This window comes from Crocodylus siamensis, chromosome 3 (assembly GCF_052110815.1).
Source record: "Crocodylus siamensis isolate JL-2025a chromosome 3, ASM5211081v1, whole genome shotgun sequence".
NCBI classification, from domain to species: domain Eukaryota; kingdom Metazoa; phylum Chordata; order Crocodylia; family Crocodylidae; genus Crocodylus; species Crocodylus siamensis.
This window is the reverse complement of record NC_143397.1, coordinates 21,051,634-21,066,194: the sequence shown is the minus strand read 5'-3', so window position 1 is coordinate 21,066,194 and position 14,561 is coordinate 21,051,634. Positions and strand designations below refer to the sequence as shown.

Here is a 14,561-nt window from a genome sequence, read left to right as displayed (position 1 = left end):
TGGGGTGGGTTGGGAAACATGTATGCGTGCATGTGCATGCATGCACACATGTATATGCACATATACACACACTTGGGAAGGGAGACATACTCTGACATTTTAAGGGCTTCTCTTGAATAAAAGCAAACCAGAACTCCTAAGGGGATTATTTACACCCACATCTTTTTCTCTTTGCATCTGTTCACATATTCCTACCTCCTTGCATTAGAGTACATGGATCTTATCTCCTCCCTGGCTGTGCAACAAGCCACTATCTCCTTGCAGTTTCTAATCAAGCTGGGTTTATGATTACCTTTCAGCTCTCTATGTCTTTGGAAGTGATTAGCTTATGTTTGTAGGCCAATTAGAAATGGTTCAAAGGAACAGTTATGTTTATGTACATACCATAGCTTAAAATGACTGAGTTCCTGGAGTGATATTACTGAACACTACATTGGACCTGGAATGCAGGAGAGTGAGGTGGGGGAGAGGCATTGTGATTGCTATCTTATCTGTAAGGCTACTCCTGTTGAAAAGCAATTGCACAGGTGAGAGTTGTTGAATGGCTCCTCACCTCAGGGACATGTGAGATCCTGTTTTACTCAGGACAGAAGATTAAAAGTTGTATGAGTAGAGCTCAGCTAATTTAAAGATTTGTTCTCAGAGGCTTGGGTTATGGGTAATGTTAGCTCAGTGCAACAATAGTATTCCAATAACTGTGAGTTGCCCTTTCCCCCCCTGCCCCTCAAAGGCCCTTGCAGATGAAATCACTGCATTCTGCTTGGGACCAGAAGATGGTGCTATGGTAGCACTGGACAAAGGGGAGGGGAAAAATAAGGTGAATTCCATGTTCTGTTTTAGTCCAGTGCTTGAGATCAGTTATGGAATGAGGGGAGAATTACCATGTTAACTCCTTCTCCACCTGCCCCTCCCAGTAAGTGTTTCCATACTTGTGGAATATGATAGCTTGCTTGATAACTAGGTTGGGTATGCAGAGCCCAGAAAGGCAACACAAGTCCTGCCTGAGTGAAGTAGGGGCCATAACACCTAGAAATCAGCAGGTCACAGGAACAAAAAGCGGAGGTGGGCAAAAGGGGTGTCATAGAATCAAAAGAAAGGATCCAGAGCTGGAAGACCATGCAGAGACCTATGGGTAATACCTGCTTCCTCCTGCCACAGGATCTGGCAGCCTACTGCATCCTCATGTAGCAGGCAGAAGTCTATGACCATGGCAGACTGAATTAAAACTCAACAAGTGGGAAGGAATAAATGTAATCAAAGGAAAAACAGTCAGTGTTTGAGACTTTGTCTATAAAAAACATTAAATTCCTCCCACTCAATAGACAAAAAAAGGCCAACAAGGACGATGATCCAGTAAAAAGAGTGTAGGTCCTAGGTCAAGACATGAGATTCAGAGGGAGATAATGAGTGCACAACTGCAGATGGGGCCTTTTTCAATGATAGCCTCTGATTCCTGGCAACGATGAGAAGAGTTCACTGGGACAAAAGTCCAGTCCCCTTATAGTAGGAGGCAGCCACAGTGCTTAAAAGTCAACTGATACATGTGAGTTGGAGAGAGAAGAAAACAGGAATAGGAATTGGGGTGGAGTTGGGAGCATGGTCACAGGCATAAGAAAAAGGATGGACATGGTACAGTGAGCAGAGAATCCTGCTGGAAGGGTAGCGTGACAGGTCTGAAGCATGAAATTCTCTGTTTATCTGCAGATCAGTGCACTGAAGTAAGCAAAATAGAAATACCCTTACACCAGTCTGCTAAGCTTCCTCAAGACTAATGTAGAGGAAATGCTTCTAAAGTACATTCCACCCCCTCAGCCTCTTCTGAGATGGCTGAGCAAGCACATGATGGCTTCACGATGTGCAGGTTGGTCTGTTTGGACTGAAACAAATGAGTCTTCAGGCACAGGATGCTGATCAGCATAGTGATACCTTTCAGTTACTGTTAACATGTGCTGACTAAGTGAAGTTGTGTCCTACCCACTGCATCTACATGTGCACTTTACTACAGAGGTGACTAATTAGCTTGGCAGTTAACTGTTGCTGTGTATACATATGACTGGATTAGGGCTCAGGAAACTAATGAATTCTGCTATAGGATAGTACTATCTGGGACAAGAGAAATCCTACAGTGAAGTAGTTAAATGCATCAAAATGCACATGTAGATGGTGACTGGGGCTGGGTGGGGCATGAGGGTGCTACAGTGCAGGGGCTGCTTGTCAAGCCACAAGGGCAGTGGCCACGAGGGCCATGAGTGCCTGCCTGCCACGAGGCAGTGCAGAAACTGCTGTCATGCACCAGCCAGCCCCTCCAGCCCCACCAGCCAGGCCCTCCTGCCGGCTGGGGCTACTCTGCTCCAACTCAACATGCTGTGGTCCTGGGCACACATGCAAATGCAGCGCCCAGGAGCAATGACCTGTGATGTGAATGTCATGCTAATTGCTAATTAGGTAATTGCACTTGTAGAGGTACTCAGTGTGTGGCCCCTTCAGAGCCTCTCCCATTCCTGCAAGTTGAGTGTTTACAGCTGTCGTGCATCAGGATAAATGCCACGTGTTTGCAGCGGTCTGTCTGTTGAGATTGGAATCATCAAATCCTGTTTGTGATAGTAGGACTGGGCATAGGGTCATTCACAGGTGATTTATCTGCACAGGGGTTGTTCAAACTCATTCATCTAATCTCTTCAAAGGGCAAGCCGTCCTGAAGCTAAGGATACCTGTAACTCTCTCATTTAAAGGAGCTCCTTTTCTTTTCTTTCTCTTCCAGTTGGACATGTGCATTCTCCTCATGGTCTTGGCAACTATCTAGTGTTCAAGCACAGCTCTGTGGTGAGCCTTCGAAAGTAGGGGAAGGCATGCCTTAGTCCAGGGGCTGGCAAAATATGGCCAGCCAGGTAATTTCATCCAGCCTAGGGGTGCCCACCAATTAATTGTACATTGCCCAGCCTGCACATTTCACTCACACCCCTGTGCATGCAAGGGCCTTAGCTGCAGCCAGTATACACAACTTCCAGGCAGGGCTGCTGCTGCCATGGCTGCAACTGCTGCGGGATCTGCTTGGCTTCCCTGGCCTCCAGTGCCTCCTCCTTGTGTCCGTGCTGCAGCACTCACTCTGGGCAGTAGGTAGGGAAGCAGCGGTGGGTGGGGAGAAGCTGCAGCTGGGTGGAACGTGGGGCTGAGCCTGGCAAGAGCGCGGAGCCTGGGGCCCCACCATACCGCCCCCCCGGCAAGATTCAAGAATAAGACTTTACGTTGAACTATTATGCAATCACCTGTATATACACTATGCAAACATGCACAAAGGAGGACAAAAATATTTGTAAATAAAAGTAAAATATGCTATAGTAGATGTTTGACTTTTGGTATATGATTTGTTTTTTTTCTGGTTCCAGGATGGCAACTCACCCCTCCCAAAAGCAGTACTTCTAGGAGCAAGGGGAGGGACTTCTGATGGCAAAGATCGCAGGGTTAGGTGCAGGACTTGGTTCCAAGATGGTGACTAGGGGGCGGGGCACCTGTCAAGGGGTGGGGCTACCCTTGCGGCCCGGGACATCTCACCAAAACTCCTTAAGCAGGCCTCCAGCCAAAATAATTGCCCACCCCTGCTTTAGTTGAATCTTATGGAATTACAGCCCACATTCACCAGAGAACCTCAATGTAGGCACTTCTACGTGAACTGTGACACAATCTAGTTCCAAAAAAGAGAAAAAACTTCAGGACATTAGTTAATACTTGCATAGTCCAACAAGGGGAAGTGCTTCAATAGTAGTAAGCCTCTGTAAGCTACAATTGACAGAGTGAGTGCGTGTTGTGTTATTCTTGATTGAAGAGGCCTGCTCAAGTGCCCTAGTGCCAAAGAAAAAAACCTGTGATAAGTGTCTGCAAAGAACTACTTGTGAGTCAGGAGTCATGATCTGAGTATCCCTGTTTGAAGCATATGATCTCTCCCTACACATAACTCGGACTAATACTAACAGGACTTAATCACATGATGGAATAGCTCCATAAATATGTGATCGACATCGTTGTAATCTGAAACACGCAGGATTAAGTGTTGATCTAATTCCGTGAACTCAATATACTGTGTCTTTTCAAGATATACCATATTTCATGGTGTATAAGTCCAGTTTTGAAGCCCAATTTTTAACTCTTAAAATTCAGCCTCAATTTAGACACTGTATCACAATCCCCTGTGAGCAGCACTCGGCTTAGTGCTCAGCTGGCGCGGCCCAAGCACCAGGTGCTCAGCTGGTGCAGCCCCATTCCCTGTGAGTGGTGCTGCTTGGACCATGTCAGCCTAGTGCTGAGCCTGGCCCCATCTGCTGCGAGCAGTGCTGCTGAGCGCTGAGCCTGGTGCTGCTCGCAGGGGATGGGGCTGGGCTTGGTGCTCAACAGCACCACTTGCAGAAGACAGGGCCAGGCTTAGCGCTTGACTGGTGTGGTGCCATCCGTTGTGAGTGACGCCGGGCTCAGTGTCTGGCTGGCATGGCGCAGGAAGTATTGCTGAGCACTGAGCCTGGCCCCATCCCCTGTGAGCATTGCTGTGGCATATGTTCATCCCCTGGGGGCCCAGACCACAGTGAGGGCGCGCAGGGGCTGGCGTAAGTCAACCTTGTATTTCTGATCCAAAAAGTTAGGAATTTTGTAGATCCATTGTATAAATTGACCTAACTTTTTGGATCAGAAAAAGGGGGTCGTCTTATACACCATAAAATACAACCTACACACCATAAAATATGAGAAGTATTTAAATGGAAATAGCATGGCAAATATTTACAAGTTAGTTGTTTTCTTTCTTGGGACATTAAGTAACTTTCATGTAGCTCAGAGTTCCTTGCTGTGTTGAGATATTCTTGTTTGTTCTGGATGTTTCAGCTCCTTATCTTTTAGTCTCTTACAGTTGTTTATTGAACTCTGGGTCAGATTATTCAGGTTTAATGACTCCCTTCCACTGTATGTTTTTATTTCAGACAGAGGGAGTACTCAATTTGCTATTGTAGGTTTCTTTTAAGGGGTTGATCTTAGGTCACTGGTTGAACTGGGAGAGGAATGACATGGATATCTATATGATCTTCTTTTTTACATATGGTTCTTGTTTGTCTTTTACATTCCTGTTTCTGTCTGGGTGAGGAGCTTTTAGTGAAGCTGAAAGGGGAACGTGTGCATTTCCTGCAGGATACTGTCACTCTACATTTGAGGCAATGTCTTCAATAAAGAAAATGAGTGAAAGTGCAGGAAAGAGAGCCTTCTGCTTTATCCACAAGATCAGAGAAGGAAATGACCTGAGTACTATTCCTACCTCCGCCCCAGACTACAGTGTAAACCTTCAGCAAACACATAAAGTGGCTCCATGCTGTAACTTGGTTTCTTCATCTTTAAAACAACAGGATGTTGCCTTCATTCCAGTATGGTTGTGAGCTTTCATTAAAATTTGCACTCTACCTTGAGATCCCCTGTCATAGGATGCTGCAGAACCACAGGCTGCTAGTATTAGAATTATTCACTTGGTGGCCGTGATGAACACTGCGTATTCAGTCCTTATTGCTGCAGTGTCCTATTCCTGAGTTGGAAGATAAGAAATGCATTTATATTTAAAGGTAAAATTACTGAACATTATAAAGCAAATATTTCATGATTATCAGAATGCTGGTCTAGTTGCTAGGCAGATCTAGCTGTCCGGCAATAACATTCAGTATTCCAGCGGGGCAACATCGAGTTTTAAAAAGCCTGAGGTTTAAGTGTAGCTCCTACACTCTCTCATGCTTTCACAAAGACCTTTTTAAAACTAATGCTGCAAAATTGCAAGGACACATTATCTTCATGTACCCCAGAACATTAATTAATTAAACTTGTTGCTGAAAACTTTTGCTGTGAGCAGGAGCCTTACAATTGCACCTAATTGTGAGAGAATTGAGAGATAGGGAATCATCATAACAAAAAGCTTCATTCCCTTAACAGTATGGCTTCCACTTTTTCCTTCTTCCCATTAGTAGCAGGCTATCCATTTAATCCTACTGGGATGCGGAGACCTATAATAGAGGACCCCTATCCCTACTATGGGGGTCATGCACCTTTAAGGATGTAGGCTCAGAGCAGGAGCCATGCCTCCTTTTGGGGGTATATAAGAAGCCTTGCCAGCAGACTAGGCAGATGCATAGGAGACAGTTTAGGAGTAGGAGCTCAGCTAGGGGAGAAACAGCGTTAACTCAGGTAAGCTGTAGTTAGGCTGGACCTATGGCACCCTGAGATGCAGGGAGAGAGAGCAAGAATAGCTGGGTTTGGCTGAGATGTAGGTGGCTGGACCTGTGGATAGGGCCTGGGGGTTAACTGGGAGGTTAGCGGGGTGTGGGCACAGGTTACTGGAACGGAGAGGGGAGATCTGAGAGACTTAGCCTGAGGTGTAAGCTGAGGTCAGGAGCCAAGGGTCAGAAAACTAGTGCTGAGTTTCAATGAAAATCTGAGATCAGGGTCAGGAAACCAAGCTGAGTCAGGATGCCATGAAAAGCAGAGAGAGCAGAGCCAGTTCCCAGTTTCAGGGAAGATCTTGGATTAGAGTTGGGAAAAGCCAAAGCAGTCGGGAGAACCAGGGAGAGCTGTGAACATAAGGGTTGCTGGACTGCTGTGGCTGCGTGATGGTGTGTCTGCGGTCGGAGGCTGCAGGTGTGTTTAGAAAGGGCAAATGGTGCTTTCAGCACACGAGCTGGCTGCAGAGAACTGGGTTAGCCATATTCCTCAAGGATCGGGGGCTCATGTGCTTGGCCCAGTCAAGCCTGCTTGGTCAGAGACACTAGGGGCCACAGTGAGGGTGTCATTGCAAGACCGCAACGTGTCTGTTATTGGAAAACAGGGCTGTACAACTGGTGGTCCACAGGCCATGTGTGGCCTGTGACAGGGTAAGCTGTGGCCCTGGGCTCCTGCCTAGCTGACATTTCCCTCATCACCCCCCGACATTGCTTCAGCTGAAGCAGCAGCCAGTATCCACTCCAGGCCCCCCCCACCTCCAGTGTATGCTTCCTATCTCTGCTGCAGGAGCCAGGGCATTGGAGCATGAGCCTGAGCGCTGACGGGGAGGCTGGGGGCATGGCACAGCAGCTGGGGGCGGGGGACACTGGCACAAGGTGCAGTGGTACCCAAGTGGGAGCACAGTTTGGAGGGGGTGGGCCCTTCGTGCAGCCTGCACAGAATGTAGCTCTGCTGGTGGGTGTGCGGCTCCCAGCCACTTCCAAGTTGGACAGTCCTTTCGTAAAGGGCGATGCTTGGAACAGAAGAAAATACACCAAAAAAACCTGACCCTGAAGGAAACATTGCAGCTGCTGACTGGCAAGTATCCAAATTCTCTGTGCTGCAAGGACATCCCACTTTTCTATGCGAGTCAAAGCCTTGTACTTCCAGACTGTTTGTACTTAAGCCAGTCATGGAACTATGAACCGTAGTCTCATGATGCTTTTTTACAGATGGTAAGATAGCGTTGTGACTGCTGAATAGCTTAAGCTTTAGTGTGAAACTGAGGGCTGATGTTACTGATGCTCAGAACAATCTTTTTTTCCAAGGAATAATTAGCGCATGAAAATTTATTTATGGAGTTTGGAACAGTGTAGCTGAAACAGTAAGGGGTGGGTTGAAACTGGTGTTTGTAGAAAACCAACCCCCCTCCCCCCAAAAAAAAAAAAAAAAAAAAAAACCCAACAAAAAAATAGTATTGGCACCTTTGTTGTAGCCAGGTATTTTTGAGCAGTCATTTATGCGATGCATCTAATGTGAGGTGACAGCTGTGACTGCTCTTCTGAGAGGCAATAAGGCTTTCTGTACAAGAGCTATCCCTGTCCTTTACTGGAACTAACTGATTGAGCTGGCCTCCCTGGAGCTCTGAGAATTGTCAATAATGAATCTCAAGTGTAGCTTGTATATATTGACCAGATCAATATGTGGAGGGAATATTGATTGAATCAGGTCTTGTTTAATCTTGTATCAGTCTGGCTGCCCTGAGTTATTTTCATAATTGGAGTGTTAGGAAACACTCTGGCTGGAAACATGCAGTGGCTTCATCTATCCAAACTGAGCTTGTTGTATCCAAGCTTGTGTCTTGTTTTGTAGGGCACATACTAAACTGAGACTATTGACAGGTCGTAGCCGTCCATACTTGTGAATGCTTCAGTTTGGTATGTGACTCTTTGCGTTTCTACAGAGATGGGTGGGGAGCAAGAAGAATAATCATCCTGGGTTGGAGAAAAAAGTTGTTGGAGGTTGGTGCTTAGTGCTAAACACATTGCTGAACCTGGAAGCCACCATCTCCCCAGCTAATATGGAGACCAGCCAGCAGTCCTCATGTCCTAACTAGGTCATCTGGGGCTGAGCAGCCTACCAGCTGTTCTGACTAGCTGTCATCCCACATTTTAAGAACAGCCCAAAATGCTACACTCTGGTTACACAATGCACGTCATGCTAGAAGCAGCTTCCTGACCCTGCGTACATCCAGCCCTGTATCTCAGTTCTTGCCTATGCCACCTGGACCCTCTAGTACCTCCACTAGAGCTTCTGGCCCCTGAGTCTTGGTGGTGCTCCATCTTGGTACGTCAAACCCAACCATTGAGATTGACTGACTGCCCACACCTCAGTAGTAGTAACATTGAGCTCATGTGCACAGAGAGTGGCAACTTTTTTTTTTAGTTGCGATGTGGTTGGCTTAAAGATGATTCTAGCTTTTAGACCATATGTGTGAGAGAGTGCTTATGCTAAGCAAGGCCTAGCATTAAAAAAAATGCACTAAAACTCCCAGAATGCTTCAAGGAGGTTGAGGAGTCAGCGATTGACATTCTGGTAATCACTTTCTGACCCTTAGATGAAAATACTGAACTTCTGACCTTTAAACAAATGATAAAAATAGCAGACATGCCGCTTACATTGTTAAGAATAGGAAACTGCATGGCTAAACCGCAATGACAAAAAACAACCGTATATTATGTCAGTTTTGACATTTTAACCCTGCAAAACCCAGCAAAACATATAGATGAATAATGTATTTAGGTTATAGAAAATTAGCATAAGAAATATAAAGGTCATTAAGAATTAACATAAGAAGTGTAATGATTATAATACAAAGCGTATCACCTGATATTATAATATAGGTAAGTTAACTAAATAACCAATAGAAGTAAGAATTAGAAATGCATATGTATAAGTGTTATCATATATAACTAATAGTAAAGTTATGTTAGATGCCTCGCTTTCACCATGGGGACAGTTTTGTATCTTTTGCCTAAAAAAAGATAAGGGACTCCTTTTAAATGAGCTGTTGACCAGTTCTGGGACTACTGAATCAGGCAGCCGCACCTAGTCTCCGGGTTAGAGAGCAAGGGCTTGATTTGGGAACCTTGTGAACCAACAGACCTCCTTTAGTTTATGACTTTGTGAAACAATAAAGTTTTAAATTGAACAGGTCTGAGCCTGTGCTTAATTCAGTCCTATATAATTCGGCATCGAGCTCCCACAATATGTGCCATGCACAAAGCTTTTACTGTAACGGGGAGAGGAATTAAAAGCAGTACCACGAACAAATTGCGCAGTCATAAATTCAAGGAAGAATTAGTCAGAGTGGAAGAGGAGCTTTTGCTTTTTTTTTTTTTTTTTTAAAGAAAGAAAGAAAGATTAAAGTTGAAGCTGTTGGGTTATCACCCTCTATAGACAGCATGATGTGACACTTATCTTGATTCTTAATTCTGCTTTCTCATTAATGTTGCCTAACTTTTTTATTTTGAATTCTCTCATCAGCTCATGGAACCTATTGTTTTAACTTACTGCTTTTCAGTGTGTTTCTAAAACTGGCAGGCAAGAGATGCCCACGAAAGACATGTAGAAATCCCATACTGACTTATGTGGAATGAGTAGCTGCTGGAGCTAAGTGACACTTTTCAAACTGTGTGTGTATATTTTACTTTTTCCAATACTTTTAAAATTGGAGAAGAATATTCTGGAAAATGTCTGATTTCTCCCACCCGCTTTGTTTATTTATTTTGGGTATCTATAAGAACAACCTTGTCGTCAAGGCCTTGGCTGGGGATTTGAGATGTGGGTTAACTGCCTGGCTCTGGGACCAAATTATTTTATGACCTTGATGATGTCTTTATCTCAGTCCCCTGCTCTAAAAAGGACGTACCAGTAATTCCTTATCTCGTGAGTCCAGTGAAGTTCAGTGGGTTGTGGTTTTCCTGTGTCCCGAGATTCTACAGTGAAAGGAGCAGTGGGAGAGTTTCTTCCCTTGGTCTCCTCCATCCACAGTCACTTCAGTAGGCAGGAGCCATGATTGGTTTCTATTAGGTGTTCAGATATTTATTTGATAAAAGTGTAAATGATGCCATGTATAGAATTGTGCTTGCAATTTCCTTTCTATGTGCATGTAATCTTATAGGCGAAGCTAGTGGAGGCTGTATGGGAAGTTTCTGGGGCCGTGGAAGGAGACTGAAGTCTGATTCCTGGGTCAGTTCAGATTTGCCATCATCCATGGGCACACAATATAGGAGTGAGGGGGATGCAGCCACACTCCCTTAAGATGTGCAAGTGCATGGAGCTCCACCTGTGCAGGGAGCTCAGAGCTTACGAGCTGGTCACTGCAGATGCTTGCTAGAGCCACTGGTTTTGCTCAGCTCTGGAGCTTGTTCACCTCCAGCACCTTCTTCATGCTGAATTCAGGGGCAGGAGGAAAGGAGAGGTGAAGGGTGGTGGCGTAGTATAGATCCGTCCTAAATGGGTTTTAGATGATCACTTGGCTGAGGAGCAGTCTGCTCCCACAGAGTTACGCACTCCAATAGGTTCTTAAATTGCCACTATTACCACTGTGCCTTGGAGCATCCTCAACACACTTATTCTCACCACATGACTGTAAAACTATTTTTGTCATTTCACAGATGCGGGCCTGAGGCAGAGAAACTACATCACTTATCCAGGACCAAGTCTGAAGTGGAGGAGTTTAAACACAGGTCTCCGGGTCCATGGAACCTCCTTACTCTCTCTAAAAATCCAAATTGTCCATGTTAATGGGGAAGGACAAGACCCCATTGTTAAGAGTCCATCTACTTTAACTTGGTTTATGTAAAGATTAAGCCAATTCAGTATTCATATATAAATGTACTTACAAATACAATCAATGCCAGAGGGCTGCAACATAAAGGAAGTACTTGGCTGTATTTTGCAGGGATCCCGAGGTAGAATGGCCATCAAAGAATGGATGCAGGTTGCTTGTGAGGGGTGGTCAGCCATGCTAGTCTGAAGTTGGGCAGGAGGCCTGCTGTGAGTAATTCTACTTATAAGGGAAGAGTGGAGCTCTGAATGCTGTTGCTGCTGTAAAGTAACATAAATCACTGAAGAGAGCTAGAAATCCATACTCTGAAAAAGGAAGACAAATTTCTCCTTTTGTTTCTCTCTCCTTTTTTTTTTCTTGTCCTTTATCCTCATTTTAGCTTTTTCTTAGCCTGAAGAGTAGCATTTAAAATGGTCTATTCTGTTACATCAAGCTCTTTTTTTGTTTACTTTTTCCTCTTGTCTCTTTCTCCTGTTTAATCAAAACCAGGATATACAAGTTCAGAAGGGGACAGAATCGTATGAGGAAGGCCAAGGCCAAAGAGGAAGCATGAATATTGAAACCTAAATCAAAAATGGAGCCCAATTTGTCCGTCAGCACTTTTGCCTGAAAAATGCCCTGGCATTTATCCATAATAGGAAAGTCTGAGCATGACGTGTGCACTGAGAATGAAATGCCACTTTCAACATAGGATCTGGCTGGTGGTATTTCCATTTTATTATTGCATTACAGTAGAATTCAGTGTGTTATGCCTGTAAATGTAAATACATAGTGAGAGCAGTACTGCCAACCCCACATTGCAAAATGCAGCAATAAGAAATGATTTTTAAATAAAGTTGTTGTTTGGCAGTTGCACCCCCCACCTTTGATTCCTGCTCTACCCAAAGTTTAAAGTCAACTGCCTGGCAGTGGCATTAGCATGTCTATTTGGGCAGTGCTAAGTGAGTCATTTGACTACATGGGTCGTTATAATTTACCTGATTCCTTCTAAACTTTTTATTCAACAGGTATTAATGGTCCTCTTTTTTTTTTAATGGTCTTGATGTTCTACCAATTAAGCTTCCTTTGCCCCTGTTAACATAGCTCCTATTTCACAGCCCTGCAGACTCATTCCAATGAAACTATATTTGTTTTTGCTTCAGTCTTAAACTGAATAATACAGCTCTGCTCCCCTGATATATTAATAAAACTTCTAGTTTCTTTTTAACTGGAGAAAATGGGATGGGATGATGCACCTCACCATTTGCATCCCCCTCTTTAAAATTCTAGATCCACCCATGAATGGATCCAGCATGTGTTGTGATACAAGTCAGTTAAGGTTAGTACCTCAGCCAGTGTCACAGGGAAGCGTTCTCTGGCTTAAATAGGGAGACTGAGACACCACTGGATGCTGACGGCTGAAGGTCCAGGCAGAAGTGACAATTTTTGTGTGCTCTGGTTCCTGAAAGCACTCTACAGTGTTTTGGCCACTCTAACTGTGAAGAAGTTCCTCCTAATGTCCAGTCTAAATCTGCTTTCTCCTAGCTTATGGCCATTATTTCTTGTGACCCCCAGGGGCGCCTCACCAATTCCCTTCTGCACCCCCATGATGAATTTATAGGCAGCCACAAGGTTGCCTCTCAGCCTTCCCTTGCAGAGGCTGAAGAGGTCCAGGTGCCCTAGTCTCTCCTCATAGGGCTTGACCTGCAAGCCCTTAACCATACGAGTAGCCCTTCTCTGGACCCTCTCCAGGTTATCCACATCCCTCTTGAAATGTGGTGCCCAGAACTGGACACAGCACTCCAACTGTGGTCTGACTAGTGCCCGATAGAGGGGAAGTATCACCTCCTTGGTTCTGTATCTGCTGATGCACGATAAAGTGCAGTTAGCTTTCCTGATGACTTCATCACGCTGACAACTCATGTTCATCTTGGAGTCCACTAGGACTCCGAAATCCCTTTCCGCTTCCGTGCTGCCGAGCAGGTCATTTCCTAGGCAGTAGGTGTGCTGGACATTTTTCCTCCTAGGTGCAGCACTTTGCATTTCTCCTTGTTAAATTGTATTCAATTGTTTTCTGCCCATTTGTCCAACCTGTCCAGGTCTGCCTGTAGTTATTCTCTGCCCTCCGGTGTGTCCACTTCTCCCCACAGTTTTGTATCATCTGCAAACTTGGACAGAGCACACTTCACTCCCTTGTCCAAGTCAATGATGAAGACATTGAAGAGTATTGGTCCAAGGACCAAACCCTGCGGGACCCCACTGCCCACATCTTTCCAGGTTGATACCGACCCATACACCACCACTCTCTGGGTACGACCTTCTAGGCAATTTGCCACCCACTGGACTGTGTAATCATCCAAGTCACAGCCTCTTAACTTTTTCACCAGTATGGTGTGGGATACCGTATCAAAGGCCTTCCTGAAGTCTAAGTAAATGATATCAACCTGTATGTACTCCTGTGTCGAGGTGTTCTGTAACCTGGTCATTTCATTTCGCTCTAGTGGCAAATTTATTTTATACAAGTCATTTATATAAAATATTTATCAATTTATCAATAGTCACATACTGTTAACATGTTGGCATTACTATCTTAAAATGAACCTTAATAGCTTTGCAAATGTTTTAAAAAGCTTTGCTACAAGTATTGAATCCAGCAAGTATAACTTATTTTCAAATTGTCTACATTGCAAAGCTGTTAGGGACACAATTAAAGTAAAAATAGTAGAGACTCTTTAAACCTATTCAAGAAAAAAATTGTGATGACATGTTCCACCTTCAAATTCAGGTCAAGGCAAATATGTTGGGTTTTTGCAAACTATTGGAAAATCCTAAAGTAAGCAATGAGACACAAAGTCTTTTCAGATGTGATTTAAATTATTTTCACATCTACGTGTGGACCTAACAGATTTCTAAAGGAGTCTGGGGATTTTAGACACAAATCTGCAGTTGTAACTAGTGTGCAAATCTGCAATTTCACATGGGGGGGGTGGAGAAATGTGGATTGAGCCCACAGACAACACTTCTAAAAAAATCCATTGTATTGCCTTGTAAGCGGGGATCTCAGTTTTCTGTGTCCAACACAAAAATGGAGTAAAACACAGATTTTTTTCCCCCCTTACTGAAGGAGAACACAGATTTCTCATTTTAATGGACAAACCTGAAGGTTTTGCTCTTTTGCAAAGAGCTCTCTGCTGGGTGGCAGAGCTGCAGCCTGCAGGGGGTTGGGAGGGAGCCGGAGGAGGGTGGTCAGGCAGGGGGTGCTTGGCCGCCAGGCAGCCTCAAGAGCAGCTCCCACAGGTGAATTGTGGGGGCAGGGAGTAAGGCAGGATTGGGCTCCTGTGTGGGGTTTGGGGCCCAGGTGGGGCCCTGGCAGGCAGTGGGACAGGGCTGCAGGTGGCTTGTCCAGGGGGCTGGGGTGTGGCCAGGTCTCCATCGCTGCATGCAGTACCAGGGAGGCAGAGAGGACCCGTGTCCACCAGATCTGTGCACAGGGCAGGGGGTGGGCTCAGGCTAC

General features: G+C 45.0%; 1 long non-coding RNA gene across 1 annotated transcript in view; it reads left to right on the top strand.

Moving 5' to 3' along the window:
- Positions 1–13,486, top strand: part of LOC149868057 (uncharacterized) — a 41,826-nt gene extending 28,340 nt beyond the window's left edge. The window contains exons 4-5 of the long non-coding RNA XR_016440947.1: positions 9,800–9,911; positions 10,896–13,486. This is a non-coding gene — a long non-coding RNA (uncharacterized LOC149868057). The remainder of the gene's footprint in view (positions 1–9,799; positions 9,912–10,895) is intronic.
- Positions 13,487–14,561: the final 1,075 nt, after the last annotated feature.